The sequence below is a fragment of the Piliocolobus tephrosceles genome, chromosome 6 (genome assembly GCF_002776525.5).
Source record: "Piliocolobus tephrosceles isolate RC106 chromosome 6, ASM277652v3, whole genome shotgun sequence".
Lineage (NCBI taxonomy): Eukaryota > Metazoa > Chordata > Mammalia > Primates > Cercopithecidae > Piliocolobus > Piliocolobus tephrosceles.
The window spans coordinates 21,514,732-21,536,236 of NC_045439.1; positions in this window are offsets into that span (position 1 = coordinate 21,514,732).

Here is a 21,505-nt window from a genome sequence, read left to right on the forward strand (position 1 = left end):
TTTGCTGCAACCATGAAACATCCCTGGAGTCTCTCTTAATCTGCTGTTATTCTAGGGGTTGCCCAATTTGTAAACAGTTGTGTTTTGTTTGTTTCCTTTCTTAAACTCTCTTTATTTTATTTAACATTTTTCTTTTAATATTTACAAAAAACACAGCAAAACTGGAGGTCGGGTAAATTATTTATAAATTGGAGATAATGACTACTCTGTCCACTTTATATACATATTATAGGATAAATTAGGGAAAAAATGTGTATGGCAGTACTTTGTATACTGATATGTAAAAAACAAACATGAGGTAATAGGCTAGTCTTCTTAGAATGAATAAGTGCATTTTTAAGTCAGGGTTTTATCAGGAAAATGAAAACCATCTTAAGTATTTTAAGAGAATTATTTAAAAACAAATATAAGAGGATTGAGGCTTGTTGAAGGCTAGAGGATCAAAGGTCAAGAAAGCTTCCAATGGTCTTCAAGAGGCCAAAGAGTTTTGGGAATCAGAGGAAGCTAATGTTTGATCTCAAATGCCTGCAGGGGTACAACCAGTTGTTCTGCAGGAGGACACCTGGAATCCCCCAGCCAACCCTCTGTTTTGCTCTAAGCTTATCAGCCAGCCTGCATCTGCCTTGGAAGCAATGATGGTTTCTGTGTCTCGTCTGACCGGTCACCAGAAAGGAACTCTCGTTGACAGAATCTAACCCTGAACCTAGCTGCCAAGGATTTGGGGAAATGTAGTTTTGAGGTTTTCAGAACTGTGTCCTCCTCCAAGAGAGGGATGTGAATAGATTGGGAAAAATGGTGCTATATTAATAGTGAACAATATGTCACACTGTATTAGTCCATTCTTGCACAGCTATGAAGAATTACCTGAGACTGGGTAATTAATGAAAAAAAAAAGGTTTAATTGACTCACAGTTCCATAGGCTATACAGGAAGCATGGATAGGAGGCCTCAGGAAACACACAACCATGGCAGAAGGAGAAACAAACACATTTTACCATGGCAGAGCAGGAGAGAAAGAGAATGAGGGAAGTGCCACACACTTTTAAACAACCAGATCTCATGAGAACTCACTCACTATCACAAGAATAGAAAGGGAGAAGTCTGCCCTCAAGATTCAGTCACTTCCCACCAGGCTCTTTCTCCAACATGTAGGGATTAAAATTTGACATGAGTTTTGGGTGGGGATGCAAAGCCTAACTATATCATTTCACCTCAGCCCCTCCCAGATCTCATGTTCTCACATTACAAAATTAATCATGCCTTCCCAACAGCTCCCCTAAGTCTTAACTCATTTCAGCATTAACTCAAACATCCAAGTCCATAATTTTATCTGAGACAAGGCAAGTCCCTTCTGCCTATGGGCATGTAAAATCAAAAGCAAGTTAGCTACTTTCAAGACACAATGGGAGTACAGACATTGAGTAAATGATCCTATTTCAAATAGGAGAAATTGGCCCAAAGGGTCTACAGGCCTCAAGCAAGTCCAAACTCCTGTGAGGAAGTCATTAAATCTTAAAGCTCCTAAATAATCTCCTTTGATTCCATGTCTCACATCCAGGTCATGCTGATGCAAGAGGTGGCTTCCATGACATTGGGCAGCTTTGCCCCTGTGACTTTGCAGGGTCCAGCACCATGCCCAGCTGCTTTCACTGGCTGTCATTGAGTGTCTGCATTCTGGGGTCTAGAGGATGGTGACCCTCTTCCCATAGCTCCATTAGGCAGTTCCCCAATGGGGACTCTGTATGGGTGCTCCAACTCCACATTTACCCTTCACATTGTCCTTGGTTTTTCATGAGGATTCCACCCCTGTAGTAGACTTCTGCCTGGACATCCAGGTATTGTCATGCATCCTCTGAAATCTTGGTGGAGGTTCTCAAACTTCCACTCTTGCCTTCTGTGACCCACAGGCCCAATACCACATGGAAGCCACCAAGGCTTGAGGCTTTCATCCTCTGAAGCAATGGCCTGAGCTGTACCTTGACCTCTTTTAGCCACAGTGAAGCTGGAATGGCTGGGACACAGGATGCCATGTCCCAAGGTTGCACAGAGCAGTTGTGCCCTGGGCCTGGACCATGAAACCATTTTTCCCTCCTAGGGATCCAGACCTGTGATAGGTGGGCTTCTGCAAAGGTCTCTGACATTCCCTGGAGACATTTTCCCCATTGTTTTGGCTATTACCATTTGACTCTAATGCAATTTCTGCAGTCAGCTTGAATTTCTCCCCAGAAAATTGATATTTTTTTCTACACATAGTCAGGCTGTGAATTTTCCAAACTTTTATGCTCTGCTTCCCTTTTAAGCATACGTTCCAATTCCCAACCATCTCTTTGTGGACACATATGACTGTATGCTGTTAGGAGCAACCAGTCCCACATTTTGAATGCTTTGCTTCTTAGAATTTTTTTTTTTTTTTGCCAGATACCCTAAATATCATCTCTCTCAACTTCAAAGTTCCACAGATCCCTAGGGCAGGGGCCCAATGCTGCCAGTCTCTTTACTAAAGCATAGCAAAAGTGACATTTACTCCAGTTTCCAATAAATTCCTCATCTCCATCTGAGACCACCTCAGCCTGGACTTCATTTTCCATATCACTAGCAATATTTTGGTCAAAACAATTCAACAAGTCTCTGCGAAGTCCAAACTTTCCCACATCTTTTGGTCTTCTTCTGAGCCCTCCAAACTGTTGCAATTTCTGCCTGTTACCCAGTTCTAAAGTCGCTTCCACATTTTCAGGTACCTTTATGGTAGTACCCACTGTCCTGGCACTAATTTTCTATATTAGTTTGTTATCACAGTGCTATAAAGAGCTAAGACTGGGTAACTTATGAAAATAAAAAAATTAATTGACTCACAGTTCCATAGACCGTACAGAAAGCATGGCTAGGAGACCTCAGGAAACTTATAATCATGATGGAGTTGAAGGAGAAGCAGGAGTGAGAGAGCAAGGGGGGGATTTCCACACAATCAAACAACTAGATCTCGTGAGCACTTACTCACTATCACAAGAACAAAGGGGAAGTCCAGCTCCATGCTTCAATCACCTCCCACCAGGTTCCTCCTCTAACATGTGGGGATTACAACTGGACACAAGATTTTGGTGGGCACACAGAGCCAAACCCTATCACATACAAATATTAAACTAAATTATAAATTAATGGTGTTTTTAGAAAGTACACATCAGAAGACAAAGGATTCATGGGGACTTTGCTTTCCAAAATCATACTGAATGAAGAAATAAGGGACTATGCAAACTTTGCATGAGAATGGATCTATCTTCTGAGAATTTGTGTGTCTAATACATTCTGTTTTTTTGCCTTGTATTCCGGAGTGATTGAGCTCATAGATAAATACTTCTGAAAACAATGTGCCTTAGCAGAAGGTTGCCGCAAACTGTGAATGGAGACAGAAGAGCTTGCTGAAAGAGCTAATGCATTTTTTCAAACTTCTGGGAAATCAGGCAGGTTCTTGGGTATAAATTAATGGTGATAAGTAGGTCACAATTTGAAATCTGGGCCCATAGCTTCTGATTGATGCCAGTTATAAGTCTGTGATCTTACGAGGACTTCTGGTTCACTTTGATTAAGAAAACAAACAAACAAACAAACTATTAGCGAATACGGGCTGCAAACTTAGACTACCTCAGACAGTACAGCATATGTTAAGAGCACAGACTCTAGAGTCAAAACACCTTAATTTAAAGTCGAGTTAAAAAAAAATAATAACATGACATGAGTCAAATTTCTTAGCATTTGTATGTCTTAATTTTCCCTCCATTAAATGGAATAAAAACATCACCTACTTCATAAGACTATTGTGAGAACTAAATAGCCTAATACACTTTATGTGCTTAGAACAAGATTTTAGCTAATTGTTGAATATATTGTCTTTTTGTACTTAATATATTTAAAAGAACATTCTAGGGGCTATATTTATTATTTGTTGGACTGTTATCACCACAATACAGCATGACAAAATGCAATCCAGGTTGAATTTGCCTCATAAATATCCTATATTAGGCACTATGCTATGTTTTTACACATTTTCTCATTTTTTTAAATGCTCCTCCACACCCATTTATCTCCTTAGCCCATTTTTACATGAGCATTGTGGTTAAAGAACACATATGCTAGAGCCAGAATGCCATTTTTGATCCCAACCTCATCACTTGGTGGCTATGAGACTCTATATAGTTTTTTAACATCTCTATTTTCATTTCTTCAATGATAAAATAGAGATAATATTGCACCACTTTCTTTGTATTAAAGGTTAAATATAAAACACTTAAAAGAAGAATTGAACATCATTGTTATTCAGAGAGTGTTCACTACTGCTATTATTGTTGTCTTCAAAGTGATTCATATGATCTCACAAACCTAGAGGTTCCTCTATAATTCCCAGCAATCAAAAGCAGTTGGCTCGTATTTTATGCAGTTCCTTATTGACCAATGCATGTTTGTATCCAAGAACATGCCTGCTGTCCTAGAATTTTGCAAATACTCCTTATGAAAATTGTGTCGAACATGAACAAAAATAAATACATACATGTAAATACAGACACACATATATATATTTATGGTTTATAGTAGCCTGCATATTTTAGTAAAATTTGAGATGTACATTTACAGTGTTTATAACTTTGATACTACTTTTGCTGAATACAATTGAGAATATGAAGTCTTCAGCTTATTTTTGCTTCCCTTTGCTTAAATCTCTGTCTACATGAATGTTCTTCCCACATCATTAAATATACACACAGAAAAAATATAAAATGCAATATACCGAGATATGATTTAAATATTTTTCTATATTGTAAAGAATGATATTTCTAGTTGGTAAGCAATATTTAAATGAGTTTTGAGAATTCTATGTATAATTTCTTGGATTCCTTTCTTTATGGATGACTGTAACCAATCGCCTTGCTCAGGCTTTAAACTCTATTTTTTCCTGCTTCAGCTGATTAATTAAGCCTTAAGGTGTTGATAGCCAGGAATACCCAACAGAAGAGAATTTTTCTTTCAATCTGTCTCTTGAAGAGAATCACTGGATCCAATTCAATAATAATAATTTTAAAAACCTACCAGTTATACTAATTAATATGGCTTTTGCAATGAAGATTCTAAGTTTTAGAGTGATGCTTTAACTTAAAAGAGGTAATATTTTCACCTCACCACATGTATTGTGTTCTGACTCTGTAAAATGGTTACACAGTCTAATTTGATTTATAACATTTTTGGTTAAAGGAAATGAAAGAAAAAATATAAATCATCTCTTCATCTTAGAGTCTTTGATAAGCATTTTTTCTTCCTTATGTATAGCCTGAATGCTCCAATGGTATTTAAATACTTCTGAATCACTTGAATCACTATATTTACTAATTCATGTACTGGGCCGCAAGGCTTCCACAATTTGTATAACTTTGTTAATACATATAGGAAATACATTTTAGTAACAAATATTCACCCTAAATGTAAAACAATATTAAATATAGAGTATTATCCATTAAGTAAAATCAACTGTTACCCCAGAATATCATGAATCTTTTATTTATCAATAGACAATAGCTATTCTTGATCAATGCTCTCAACTCTTGTACTTGTAAAGTCAACCCCCTTTGTCATAACAAATTTACTAGCAGACTCTTGGTAAAGGATTCTTACGAACCCCAGCTCATGAAAAATTGACTCAAGTCATGTGCCCTTGTGATGTTTGAAATAGAACTTATGATGTTCCTTCCATCTATATTGATCTTCTCTTTCCTGGTTAAGATTATGGGCTTTCTACTAGCTATTTTTTTTTTTTCATTTAATTCTCCCCTTCTTCCCTCTCTCTTCTCCTCCTGGTCATATTTGTGTGGATATACTCTTATATGAATACACACACACACACACACATACACACACACACACACACACACACACAAACACACACATACTACTTTATCCTTCCCAACATTTTTTATTACAGTCATGCATTTCTCTGTTTGATGTGCATTCTCATGACTGGGCTGTTAACAATATGATGATCTGAAAACAAGGACTGTGTCCGTCATTAACTTTTGAAACCAACTTAGTGCCTATCATTCACATAATCAAGAAACATTTACATAAGAGGGTTCCTAACTAGGAATGAATATTAAAAATGAATACTGGCCAGGCACAGTGGCCCATGCCTTTAATCCCAGCACTTTGGGAGGCCAAGGCGGGTGGATCACCTGAGGTCAGGAGTTTGAGACCAGCCTGGCCAACATGGTAAAACCCTGTCTCTACTAAAAATACAAAATTAGCTGGGTGTGGTGGTGCATGCCTGTGATCCCAGCTACTTGGGAGACTGAGGCAGGAGAATCACTTGAACCTGGGAGGTGGAGGTTGCAGTGAGCGGAGGTTGCGCCACTGCACTCCAGCCTGGGCAACAAAAGCAAAAACAACCTTTATAGTCCCAATCCTCATGAAATTTAGAGTGTTAGAATCTAATACTGGAAATAGATACTTATTACATATATCACATATGTATGTTTGATTTTTAACAAAAATGGATAGATAATATAGATATAGATAGACATAATATATACTATCTTAGCTCAGATTGCCATAACAAAATATAACTACGTATCACAGTTCTTGTGGCTGGGAAATTCAAGTTAAGGTGCAAGTAAATTAGGTTCCTGATGTGGGCTCCCTTTCTGGCTTACAGATGGCTGCCTTCTTACTGTGTACTACACTGTGGAGAAAAAGAAAAAAAAAAAAACAAGCTCCCAGGTACTTCTTATTATTGGGCACTAATCCCATCATGATAGCCTCACCCTCATGATCTCATTTAAACTTAATTAATTGCAAAGATCCTATCTCCTAATCCCATCACATTGGGGGTTATGGCTTCAACATATAAATTTAGGTGGGAGCTGAATTCAGTTTAGAGCAGATATAAGGGGACATTTAGACTAAGTTGTAAAAAGCTCTCATTGATGATCATTATAAGTAGTTAGCAACCTTAAGCAAGGGAGCACCATAATTTAACTTGGTGTAATTTACTTATCTAAAAGGTTACCGTGGTGGGGAATTGTTCAAGGGCATACATTTGGAAATGGAAATGAGTTAGGGAGCACTGACATTGGTTCAGGTGGCCACAGTGGATGAAACTCAGATTGTAACCTTGGTGACACAGAACAATAGATGGATTTAGTCAGATCACAGAAAGAGCATTAGCATCCCCCAATGATGAGTTGGATGTGAAGATTACGGTACACAAATTTGCAAATGCTTATTATGAAAAGTATGTAGAACACAAATAAACAAAAATAAATGCGTTTGCGTAAATACAGGCACACACATACACACACACACATACACACACACACGTTTTCTAGTAGCCTGCATTTAACTCAGAGTTAAATCCCAGCTTTCTGTGGCCAATATCTTGATAGATAAAAGTGGTGTTATTGAGATGATGACACCAAGAAGAAAAGAGGTTTTAGGGGGCGTGCTTGGGAGTTCAGTTCTGGATGTGTGACATTTATGGTGTCACTGAGAAATGCAAGGAGAGGAATCAAGGCAGCAGTTGGTGATATAAAATTGCCCTTAGAAGAAAGGTCTAGGCTGAGTTATAAATGTTGGGACCATGGCTGAACCATGTGGCTTATGCCTATAATCCCAGCCCTTTGGAAGCTGAGGCAGAAGGACTGCTTGAGGCCAGGAGTTTGAGACGAGCCTGGGTAACATAGTGAGACTCTGTCTCTACAAAATAAAAATGAATAAAATAATATCTGGTCACAGTGGTCACATTTATCATCTTAGCTAGCCATGAGGGTAAGATTAGAGGATCTCTTGAGGCCAGGAGTTTGATTCCGCAGTGAGCTCTGTTCACATCACTGCACTTCAGCCTAGGTGACAGCAACACCCTGTCTCTAAATAAAAAAAAAAAAAAAAAAAAAAGAGGATCATTAAATGAAGACATGATTTGAAGCTATGAGAATGGGTAAGTTGTTCTAGGGAGGTATGAAGATAAAGGAAGGGAGTCCAGGCCTGAAACAAGAGAAACTCCAAAACTGAAAGCTAAGGAGGAGGATGGGGCGAAGTGAGACTGTGAAGAAAATGAGCAGATGAGAGTCTCAAGAGAAAGTTACAGAAGAAGATGTCACAGAGATCAAACCAAGAGGTTGTTTAGGAAGGAGGGAGTGGCCAGTTTGAATGTATCTAAACGTTAAGAGTGATAAAGACCAGAAAATATCCATTTCGCAACTTGAATTCAATGGTGGTCTTAACAAGATAAGTTTCAGTGCAGTGAGGGTCAGACCTCAGGCTGCAGTGGAGTGAGAGTAAAAGGGAGGTGAGGAAGCACAGGTAGAGCATGATGTATTAATTTCAGACATTTGGGTTAAAAAGGAAGACGAGAAAAAAAATAAAAAACAATTTCTCCAGAGGCAAGTGGAGTCAAAGGAGTGCTACTTCAGAATAAAAGATTCTGCATCATTTGGGTTTGATAATAATGATACAAGAGTGAAGAAGAGATAATTGATACAGGATAGAAAAGGAATTTTGCCAGAACAGAGTTTTTGAGAATCTTATTTAGGGTACACATGAACAGATTCTACTGGCCTAGGAAGAAAGATACTGGCCTAGAATGAAAGATAATTCTTTCATTTCAACACAAGAGTGTTGAAATAGGTGTTGATTTTATAGTGGGGAGTTAAGACAACTCCCATTTAATGGTGCCTGTTTCCTCAAGACAGGCTCATCAGATGAGCTCAAGCAGTGGAGGCAGGATGGGGAATCTGATGGTCAATGAGAAGGTGTGAATAATCATTGGAAAAAGAATCCAGACAGACTGACAGGCTGCAGTGTGTTCAAATGCAGCTAGTGACACCGGTAACTCAGGACTTTTCTTTAATAGCACTCAGCTGAGTTCAGGCTGAAGGAAAATGCATGTATCAGTTTTTCCAAGGTCTAGGGTGTAAGCTAAGAGACAACCAAGTTAAAATATTTGCAAGTTATTAAAATATTGAGTTGCAGAGACTGAGCTAGACTTGAAAAAAATAAGGTAAGAAGACAAATTTGGATAGAGTGAACGTAGTGAGTCAATGGACTGAAGGTCTTGATGCTTTCTCTCCTGACTAATTAGTTGCCCTTGAAGTCTCAGATCAAATGTTTCATTTTCATATTTAATTAAATATCTAATGAAGTCGTTGGGAGTGCTATGTGTTGGACACAGAGATGTGCTGGCCAGATCATCTAAAGAAGGACTTGATATCTAGCTATAGAGAATGTGGTCATCAGATGGCTTCCATTTGTTAGCAATTTCATGGTCTACTCAGCTGTGGACAGTTGCTTTGTCCAAAGTCATGTCTGTTCTAGGTCTGCCTGAATACAAGACAGAGAGAAATGAGGGTACAGAAGTCTGGCATTCGAGCTCAATGGGAGTCGTCCTGTTGGACACTTACTCCAGAGCTCCTTGCCCACGTGGCTTTCTGAAATCTACATGATATTTCAATCTTTCTGTTCTTTCATGTTTTCTTCCTGTTACGGACTGAATTTTGTCTCCCTCAAATTGATATGTTGAAGACCTAGGCCTCAATGTGACTGTATTTGGAGAAGGGGTCTTTTGAGAGGTAATCGAGGTTAAATGAGATCATGGAGGTGAAACTTTAATCTGATAGAGCTGGTGTCATTATGAAATGAGGAAGAGGCATCAGAGATATCTCTTTTTTCATGCATGCAGAAATGAAAGGCCATATAAACATTACAGCAAGAAGTAGCAAAACATAATCTATTAAAAAAAGGTCTCACTAGAAATGGCACTTCAATCTTGAACTTCTAGCCATTACAACTGTGACAAAATAGATTTCTGTTGTATAAGCTGCCCAGTCTCTGGGAGCTTCTACTTCAGGTATCTATATGCACCTTCATGTAAAGTTAGACTAGCTTTCTATGCTATGTAAGATCATAAAGTGATCCCAATGTAACACTTTTGCTGGCTATCCTACTCTTGCCTTTTTTTTTTAATTCCTAATATTCAATATTATCTTCTTCCATTGGTGCATCTTGCATGGTAAACTTAAAGGAAATTTCTTCTAATGTGGAACAAAATACCATTTCACATGTTTGGTGAGGAATTTTCAATCCAGATGCCCCGAGTTGCTCCTTTGGTCTCCCCCTGTATAGGACAGACATAACTTGATCCTTAGATTTGGAATAGAGTTAAATCCAACAAATTAATAGCTGTGGAACTACTGAGTTATGCCTTAGTTTTGTAAGAAAGTCATTGTTGGATAGAGAATTTGGTAGCATAAGGTCTGATAGGCAGATAGTGCCATGAGAAAAAATACATATAGCTTATTTTTCTAACCTATTTCATTTTAATAAGAGGGAAGAAAGGAATACCTCATGCCATCTGTGTTGTTTCCATGTATTCCTAGAGAGCTGGCTAAGTGTATCATGCTAACTAATGTTGAAAGGAAATGTTTAGAGTGTGTTTACACAGCTTTAATCTCCTCACTGACCAGAGGTTCGTAAAACAGGATTACCTTTTTCTTTCCCTTGCAAATGAGCATGCAGGATTTTCTCCAGCTCCTACATGAGTAAGCTTTATATCAATTTTGACAACATGCAGGACAACATGTAATATTTTTAATTATTTGTATTTTCTGATTGTGTAAATGTGTTTTCACTTTGAGGGATAGAAAAAAATATATCAGCCTAGGAGAGTGGATCATGAGGTCAGGAGTTTGACACTAACCTGGCCAAGATGGTGAAACCCTGTCTCTACTAAAAATAAAAATAAAAAGTTAGCCAAGAGTGGTGGCAGGCACCAGTAATCCCAGCTACTTGGGAGGCTGACGCAGGAGAATTTCTTGAGCCTGGGAGACGGAGGTTACAGTGAGCTGAGATTGCACCACTGCATTCTAGCCTGAGCAACTGAGTGAGACTCCATCTTAAAAAAAAAAAAAAAAAAAAAAAAAAAAAAGAAAGAAAGAAAGAAAGAAAAAGAAAAAAAAATCAACAAGATGTTGACATTTATTTCCTGTTTCCTTGCCTTTTAAATTAGTATAAAAATAAAAATAATTAACATGTTTTTGCTGTCATTCTTGCTGCACATGGCATACTCTTTATGTAACCTTCAACTACCTACAGCCCTTTGCTTTTCCTTAAGCAATTGTCTCTCTCAATGAGGAAGGAAGTGACAGATCACTAGTGTCAGTTTAATGTCAGTGACTCAGAATCCTACTGCAACACAGCTTCAGAATTTTAGCTTTCCAGAGCCATTTAAAAGTTCCATTCAGATATTTGATTTTTTAAATATATTCCAAGAGGTGATGTGGTTTACTGTTAGTGTATCATTTCTTTTCAAAATAAATTATGATGCACCAAATTTTTCTTAGGAAGAAGAAGAAGAAAAAAATCACCAGGACAACTAGAAAAATACTCTTACTAGTCTTTCCCTACCTTAGGTTTTTATTGCACAAGCAGCATTTTTCTGTGCCTGTAAGAAAACCGCTGTAGAAAGAGGCAAGATGAAATAAGAGATAGAAGCAGAGAGAAAGGGAAAGAGAGGTGAAAGTGGAGGGACAGAGCAAAGGAGAGAAAGGCAAAAAAAAAAAAAACAAAAAAAAAAACCTAAAATTATCTTTCTTACAACCTCTTTACTAAAAACTGAGCACATTTTAATTTTGGCTTGATGTCCAACTATCAGCTCCTTCATCCGATAAAATATTTACACTTTATACTTAAAGCAAACACAGTAGAATATCACTAAGGTAAAAGTAATACACATCTATTCACTTGTAAGGGGCCTATAGCCAATGTGAAAAAAGATTACTAACTCTACTTCCTTTGCCCAAATTTACTTTAACGCCTGCTGCAGCTAAGATGTTAAATAGATTTGCCTAATGAATGAATGATGAATTGAAATTGCATGTGCTTCCATGTTTAGTGAATCTCAACATGTCATGACCAATAGACTTTATTCAAATACAAAACTTCTGCAAACAAAATCAGCAGTGTAATGGAGGTGTGCCTTTTCACAACCCAAAACATTACTATTACAATCACTGCTTGGCTTTTATTAATGTACTAGGTAATGTATTAGAGAATTGATTTTTGAGTGGAAGCTCTTAGTGTTCTAGAGTCAAGGGGCTGGCTAAAGTAAAAGTGACAAGGCTCACCGACCACAATGTGTCTAATATTTTATAATACTAAGTCTTATAACTGAATAATTTCCACTTTGCTTTTGTCAGCAAAAGGCAATCACTGTTGGTCGAAAGAGCCATTCCTGTGAATCAGACCCACTGAAAGAATGATGGTTTTTCAGAGTGTTTTCCTGTTTTTGACTTCTGAGTCTCTGTGAATACATTACAATAAAAAACCAAACCAAATCAAAACAAGCAAACAACAAAACTCTAACCATATCTTGCCTGTTGATGCTTCAACCATGCTACTCTGCAAGGATCTACTCACAACATTTGAGATGGTACTAGACTTTTATTTTTTTTTAAATCAAAAGTGGGTTTAAGAAGTTTCAGAATACCTTTAAAACCATGTCTTTGTTAGCCTTATGTTGACTCTGGTCAGAAATCTCTGAACTCTCAATATATCATTTTTGACCACTAGAAAGTCTTGACCACTTTTCATATATTTACACAGTTTCTGAGACACTAGAGGGATAATGATTAATTTTCCTGACTAACAGATGGAGTCCATCTAATGCAGGTTTTGCATTATACTGAACCACTATAATGTAGCATTTTTATAATAGAAGACCAACATGAGCCCATCTTAAAACTGATCAAGTCATATTACATAGTATTACTATTAATAATACATGTGATTAATTTATAACCAGTGATAATGTCTTCAAATAGGAATTAATCTTATTAAATTATTGATAGGTAGATAGAGCTGCAAAAGCTTCTTCTTTTACTGTTCACATTTAGCTGAAAATAGTAAGACTGCTTTCTGCATATTTTTTTCTTTCTATTCATTTAAAAACATTTAAATACAGGTATTTGACTTAGAATGTATGCATTGAGGTGAGTCATTGCAACTGACCCAGTGAAAGCTTACAAAGCTTTGGTCAAATACCTGTCTAGATATCTCTATAAAGGTATTTTTCAGATGAGATTAACACTTAAATCAATAGATGGATTTAAGCAGATTGCCATTCACAGTGTGGATGGTCTCATCTACTCAGTTGAAGGCCTTAAGAGGAAAAGACTGAGGTCGCCTAAGGAAGAAGGAATTCTGCTCTCCAGACCTCATTTGGACATGAGGGGAAACACTCACCCTTCCCCAGGTCTCCAGGCTGCTGGCCTGTTCTACAGATTTTGCATTTGCTAGTTCTCCTTCACCTCATGAGCCAATTCCTTAAAATCAATCCCTCTTTCTTTCTCTCTGCTATAGGCTAATTCTCTGGAGAGCCCTGACTTACACAGCATGGCCTCTGCATTGAAGGGACTCACAATCCAGCAGGAAGTAAGCCACATATAAACAGACCTGTCTACGTTCACACTCTCACCTACAATATCGAAGAGATAAGTGATGGGCATGCTCATGCATCATAAAAAAAAGTACATGACAGAAATCCTGACTCTGAATATTTTTTCTAATATTGAATGGGGAAGCTTGTGTGTGTGATTAGTAGCACATATGCTTTCCCAGTCCTCTCACTCAAGGTTCATGCAAAATTTACTTGGGAGGAAGTGGCAGAAAAATTATCAGAGAATGTATTACATATATAGTGTATTTGTTTGACAGATCAGCTTGAATATCTCAGTTGCTTGCAAAAAATATCAGTAAAGAGATAATAAGAAAAGCAGTGTCTTTTTTAATATAAAAAGAATGCAATCTAAACATCTATTTTAAAAACAGTGAACCTCTAATGAATACAAAACACTGCAGTTTAGGGGAGGTTCAAGAATATTAGAATATTGGCATCCAGTTGGAAAGCTAGCCATGTATAGAATTAATTGCAAATTGTGATATAACAGTGGATATTATTTTTTATGAAAAGCAAGATGGTGTTTCTAAGGAAGAAATGGAATCACAACCCCATTCTGCCAAAAAAATTATATTTGATTTGACAAAACCAGTTTTCTATTTCTTAGAATTTGGAAGACTCTCCACTCTTACAACAAAAGACGACTGAGAATTGCCCTGGGTACATTCCAGCTTATAAACTGTATATTTCCTATCTTATTTTTCAAAAGAGGTAATAAGGATTCCTAACAGAAAAAAAATAGCTTTCCCTTTACTCTTGCCCCCAAAGTCTGAAAGACTCAGAGGAAACAGTTGTTGTGCTGAATGATCTGACGGAATAAAAGGAAGGTATTGTAAGATGACAGGTTGGCATTGTTCCAATAGGAGGTGAAATTATTTTCTAAATCGGTAATATAATGACTTCTCAGGTTTTCACTTCAAGGTCCTTGTCCTAAGACAGAATCACTTCAATGTAGGTCAATGCTATGGAAATGATTTGAATCTTTTTACCTCTAAGAAATTGGTGTGTTTCTATTTTATTTATTTTTATTTGTTTCTATTTTAGAGGGTGAATAGTATAGTATTTATTTAAAAGTGATTCCTGCCTATTGGTAACCTTTAAAATTCAACTAAGATAACAAATATATTGGATCAAACACAGCATTAGACATCTGCTTGCTAATTTTTTAAATTGGTTTGTCATATGACCTTACGTTAGTCACATATTCCAGATTAAGATCTTGAGACAGAAGTCAATAGTTGTCTTAAATTGTTCAAATATTAGTCATTGAGTATCTGTTAAATTGGATTACTCACAAGAGATATAGTAAATGTCTACATTAATAAAAGTGTGGAAATCAAAATTTTATTTTCAAAGGATGTTGATATGTAATAAGTGATAAGAAGTTACAATTTTGCTAGTGGTTATTGTTATTCTGTCAAATAAATTCAATGTTACAAGTCACTCTCCTATAATAAACAAAGTAAAGTCGTGAGTAGGACTTTCATAATCCTAGTATATACATAATGTAACAGTACTCTGGGAAATATTATCAGGTTTCCAGAATAAGTCCTTTCTGTTTTCAAATCAGCGTATTACATTACCCCTGGGAACTTTGTTCTAAAACACAAGTTTTTAAGTTTCATGATCTCACCATGCCTGGTTAACTCAATGTAGAAACAGCTGGTAGAGGTAAAGAAATAACACAAAATAGGTTCATTTATAAATGGGTTATGAAGCTATGATGCCTATTTTTAAACAAGAGAGACAAATATGTTAGTCCGGATTTGCAAATAAGATACGGATGTGGATAAGCTGATGGAAGAACTGTTCTTCTTCTTCTAATTCTCCTTCTCTGTCTCCTTCACCTCCTTTTGCTCCTGTTCCTGCTTCTGCTTCTGAGTTTTTGAGAACTATTTAACAATTTAATACTGTATTTTAACCTAGAAAAAAATTACATTCTTTTCTTCTCCTAAAATTCCTACCAATAAATTCATTTGCATACTCGTACAGACTGAATGTTTATGTCCTCCCCAAATTCCTATTTTGAAGCTTTAACCCCACTGTGACGGTGTTTGGAGGTGGGGACTTTGGGAGGTTAACTTTGGTTTATATGAAGTCATGAGGATGGAGCCCCCATGATGGGATTACTGGTCTTGTAAGAAGATGAAGATACCAAAGTTCTCTCTCTCCACCACATGAGGATACAAAGAGAGGGTTGCTGCCTGTGAACTAAGAGGAGGACACTCACCCCAAACCTGACCATGCTGGCATCCTCATTTTGGACTTCCAACATTCAGAGCTGTAAGAAATAAATGCTTGGTTTTTAAGCTCCCCAGTCTATGATATCTGTAATAATAGACTGAGCAAACTAAGACATATGCTTACTACAAAATATTTTTAAAAACCATGATATGCCACATAAACATTGAAATAAAATAAGCAATGATTCAATCCCAACTGAACCACTGAATAGCTTGGCAAATTATGATCTCTGGGAGCTTCACTTTCCTATCTGTAAATTGGGAATAATATGTTTTCCTTCATAAGTTTGTGATGAAGCCAGAGAGTAATAACTCATGTTTTGTGAAAAATAAAGAAAAGCAAAAGTATGAAATATATAATTTATGAAAAATCATTTTGACTTTCCTTGTTGTACATTATTTAATTAATATGCATTTGATGATGTTTGTACATTACAAGGTGATATGGAAATATTTAGAAGTAAAATGTTTCCTTTATTACTTAAAAAGATTTAGAATATAAGGTGATAAATTACAATATTGTACTCTGATTAGTTCATGGTATATTAGGAAATAAACCATAAAGGAGTAGACAAATAATTTATTAATTACTTAATCATGTAAGTCAAATGAAATTCATTAAATCTAAGCTACATAGGCCAAATTGAGATTTATATAAATAAGGCTGATGATACATTGATTAAAGAATTACCAGATGTTCCTATAATAAGTTCCTGGCCATGTATAACTGTGAGACTAACAAATGATGCTACTTCTTGTTAGCTGAATGGCATTTTAGATGATTGTTAAATTAAGTGTTTTTATTGTTAATAAGCTGAATGGGAATTGCATTTGTACCATGGGATGAATTATTATTATATAGCAATCACTGATTATGTCCAAAGTGCTAATTCTGAGAAGCCTATGAATTAGGGCTGACTCCTGTCTTAACTGATCAAATGCCAACATTTTCACATTTAAATGATATTTGTAATTCATACACTTTAACTTGGATTTCCCGTAGGTAGAAGTAAAAAACAGCAATGTTGTTGATGTCTTTTAGAGAAAAATAAAATATCAACCCGATCATCTTGATAACAGCATTTCAACATTTTTTGAGAAAACCAGCATTAAATTTTTTAAAGTTGATTTTTAATTATCAGACAAGTGGAACTTCTGTGGAAATTAGCCTTTTGTATGCAAATGTGAGGGCAAAGGAATACTAAGAATTCTCTTGTCTATAGTACAACACCACTGCCCCACCACATGCAGATTAAGTCCAATGTTTCTTCTTTGATTTTCTGTGTGGATGATCTGTCCAACAATGAAAGTAGGATATTGAAGTTTCCAACTGTTATCATATTGGGGTCTATGCTTCTATTTACTTCTAATAATGATTGCTTTATATATGCTCCAGCATTGAATGCATGTATATTTGCAATTGTTACATCCTTCCGCTGACTTTATCTCTTTGTCATTATATAATAACTTTGTCTCTTTTTCTTATTTTTGTCTTGAACTCTGTCTTATCTGATATGAGTATAGCTACTATTCTTGCACTTTTATGGCTTCTATTTTCATGCAACCTCTTTTTCCATCCCTTTATTTTCAGTCTATATGTGTCTTTATAGGTGAAGTGTGCTTCTTGTAATTAACCAATCCTTGGGTCTAGTTTTTTTGTGTTTTGTTTGTTTGTTTGTTTCTTTGTGTGTTTCCATCCATCCACTCTATATCTTTTGACTGCAGATGTTAGTCCTTTCACATTCAATGTTAGTGCTGATAAGTAAGTACTTACTATTGGCATTTTGTTATGTGTTTTCTGGTTGTTTTGTGGCCTTCTCTGTCTTCACTTCTCCTATTGTTTTTGTGAAAGTGATTTTCTCTGGTGGTATGTTTTCTTTCTTTATTTTTGTATATCTGTTGTACGTTTTTGGATTTTAGGCTACTATGAGTCTTACAAATCACATCAACCATTTTTGTAAATTGATGACAACTTAACTCTGCAAAAACAAAATCAAGCACCAAATAACTCCATACTTTAAATTTATTTTCCCCACTTCTAACATTTTTCTTCATCTACTTATATTTTATTATACTATGTCTTAAAAAGTTGTAGTTATTATTTTTGTTAGGTTTGTCTTTCAGTCTTCCTACTCAAGTTATGAGTAATTTATCTACAACAATTTTGGTGCTATAATAGTCTGTATTTTTCAGTGTACTTATTGTTACCAGTAAGTACTGTCCTTTCAGATGATTTCTTATTGCTCATAAACTTGCTTTTCTTTCTGGTTGAAGAACTCTCTTTAGCATTTCTTGTAGGATCGGTCTGGTATTGACAAAATCCCTCAACTTTTGTTTGTTTGGAAAAGTCTTTATACCTCCTTTATGTTTGAAGAATATTTTTACTGAGTATACTATTCTAGGATAAAAGGTTTTTTCCTTCAGTACTTTAAATATATCCTACCACTCTCTCTTGACCTGTGACCTGTAAGGTTTCCACTGAGAGGTCAGCTGCCAGATGTATTGAAGCTTCTTTATATACTATATTTTTTTTTTTTAAATTTTCTTCTGCTGTCTTTAGGATCCCTTCTTTATTTTTAACCTTTGAGAGTTTGATTATTGAATGTCTTTATTAATGTTAAATCTGCTTAGTGTTCTATAACTTTCTTGTAGTTGAACATTAATATCTTTCTCTAAGTTTGGAGCGTTCTCTGTTATTATCCCTTTGAGTAAACTTTCTATCCTGAATTCTCTCTACATTTCTTCCTTAAATCCAATAACTTTAGATTTGCCCTTTTGAGGCTACTTTCTAGATCCTGTAGGCATGCTTTATTACTATTATTATTATTATTAATACTTTTACTCCTCTGGCTGTGTATTTTCAAAAATAGCCTGTCTTTGAGCTCACTAATTCTTTCCTCAGCTTATTCAGTTTGGTTGTTTAGAGACTCTGATGTATTTTTTTGTTTATCACTGAAATTTTTCAGCTCTAGAACTTCCAATTTTTTCTAAATTATTTCAAACTTTTTGTTACATTTATCTGATATAATTCTGAATTTCTTCATTGTAGTATCTTGGATTTTGTTGAGCTTCCTCAAAACAGCTATTTTGAATACTCTGTGCAATAGGTAACAAATATCTGTCACTCCAGATTTGGATATTGGCACCCTATTTAGTCTATTTGGTGAAGTTATGTTTTCCTTCGTGGTCTTGATGCTTGTGGATGGTCATTGATATCGGAGAATTGAAGAATTAGGAATATATTCCAATTTTTGCAGTTTGGGCTTGTTCTTACCTGTCTTTCTTGAGAAGGCTTTCCAAGTATTCAAAAGGAGTTAAGTGTAGTGATGTAAGTCTGGTCACTGCAACTGTATGTGCATTGGGGGGCACCCTAAGTCTAGCAGTACCATCACTCTTACAGACTCACAAAAGTACCATCTTGGTTATCTTGGGTAATGTCTGGAAGAATTTCCTAGATTACCAAATAGAGTCTCTTGTTATCTTCCCTGCTTTCTCAAAAACAAGCCATCTCTCCTTCTCTGTACTGAGCTGCCTGAAATTAGGGATGGAGTGACACAAAAACTCCTGTGGCCACCAACCAGGGATAATGCTGGATCACTCCCGAAGTCAGCACAGTGCTAGGTCTCACCCAAGGCCTGTGGTGACTATTTCCTGGCTACTACTGATGTTTATTCAAGGCTCAAGGGATTTTTAGTCAGAAGGTGATGAATCTCACCAGAACTGAATCTCTTCCTTCAGTGCAGCAGGTTCCCTTCTGGGCTGGCATGGTCTACAAATGCCATTCCGGAGCTAGGACCTGGGATCAGGAACTTTAGAAATCTGCTTGGTGCTTTATTTTACTGGGGTGGAGCTGGTATCCAGTTGCAAAACAAAATCCTCTGTACTTTGGCCTCTCCTTTCCTTAAGCAGAAAGACTTTCTCACCATGGTCACCACCTCCCAAGTCCTATGGTGGCTACTGCCTTGCTACCACTGATGTCTATACAATGCTCAAGGGCTCTTTTGTCAGCAGAGACTGAGTCTAGACAGGCTTGGGTCTCTCTCTTCAGGACAGCAGGATCCTTTCTGGCCCAAATCAGGTCTAGAAATAACCTCCAGGAGCTAAGGCCTGGAATCAAGGACTTGAGGAGTCTGCTTGGTATTTTATTTTGATGTGACTGAGCTGGTACCCAAGTTACAAGATAAAGTCCTCGTTACTCTCCTTCTCCTTTCTTTAAGCAGAAAGAGTTTCTTCACATGTGCACCACCGCTGGGAATGTGCTGGGTCACACTTGAAATCAGCGAGGTACCATGTCTCACCCAAGGCCTGTGGCAACTGCTGCCGGGCTACCACTGATATATATTCAAGGCCCAGGGTATTACAGGATTAATCAGCGGCAGTAAGTTCTTTCAGGGACTGCATTTTTTTTTTTTTCCTTTATGGCAGTAGGTTCCCTTTGGACCCAGGGTGACTAGAAACTTCATCTTGGAGCTATGGCCTGGAATGAGGGCTTCAGAACTCTGCTTGGTGCTTTATTTTACTTTGGCTGAGATGGTACTCAATTTGCAAGACAAAGTCCTCTTTACACTTATCTCTCCTTCCAGAGCTGTGAGTTTCACTGCCTAGAGTGCATTACCCCTTGAGGAAGGGGTAATGCAAGCATTCCTTTAGCTGCTGTCTCCCTGGGTCATGTGTACCCCAAGTGCCCTGGATCCAAGCCCAGTATAGCACCAGGATTTGCCTAGGAATTGCAGTCAGTGTGGTCTAGACTGCCTTTTGAGTTTATTTAGGACTCCAGAGTACTTCAGCCCTCAGTGATAAGTCTAGCTGTAACTGAGGTTCTGACCACTGAGATAAATGACCCTCTTCTGGCTAGGGCTGGTCTAAATGCTCCCTTCTTGGTTGCTGGCCGTATTCTGCCCTGTGTTGCTTTCCATTGTGAAAGGGCAGCACGGAGTTCTAAAGCACAGTCTTAGAATCACTTTGCTTTCCCATCCCCAAGCACACAGATTCTCTCTCACCACACTATGTGCTACGGGGGCACTACTGGTGGAGGATTCTTGTAAGCTATCTTGTTCTGCCTCCTTTCCCTAAATATCACTCTTAATTTGCAGATTGCTTCTTAATTTTGTTTACAGAGTGTTTTAAATTCAGAAAATTTTAATTTTAATGAAATTACATTTATCCTTGTTTGCAACTGTATTGTACTTTTAATATCAGATTAACAACATCTTCTCTCATTTCACAGTTGTAAAGATATATTTATATGTTTTTCCTAGTGTTTCAAATGCTTTTAATATTTCATCTTTTATCTACTCAACATGTGGATGTTGGGAGATTAGATTCCACTTTTTTCATATATACAAGCAATTTTGCTCACATTATTGTTTGAATAATCCATATTTTCTCCCTGCTTCGTACAGTCACATTTCTCCATATGGGCACTGGTTTCTGATATCTCTACTTGGTACCCATGGGTCAGTCTATACACATTTTAACTGCTCAATTTTTTTTAAGTTTTGCTATTTGCTTTGGCAAGTTTCCCACATTTTTCTACTTCGAAATAGATTTACCTGTTCAAAGCCTTTTGCTCTTTAATATAAATATTACAATCTATTTATCAAGTTCTATTAAAATCACTTTGCATTTTCATTTGCATTTTATTGAATTCATAGGGTAATTGGTATAAAAGATCTTTGCACCATCAAGTCTTTCTATACATAATATAATAAGTTTTTTCAAGTTATATTTAAAATAATCCAATTGGACTTCTTTTTTTTTTTTTTGAGATGGAGTC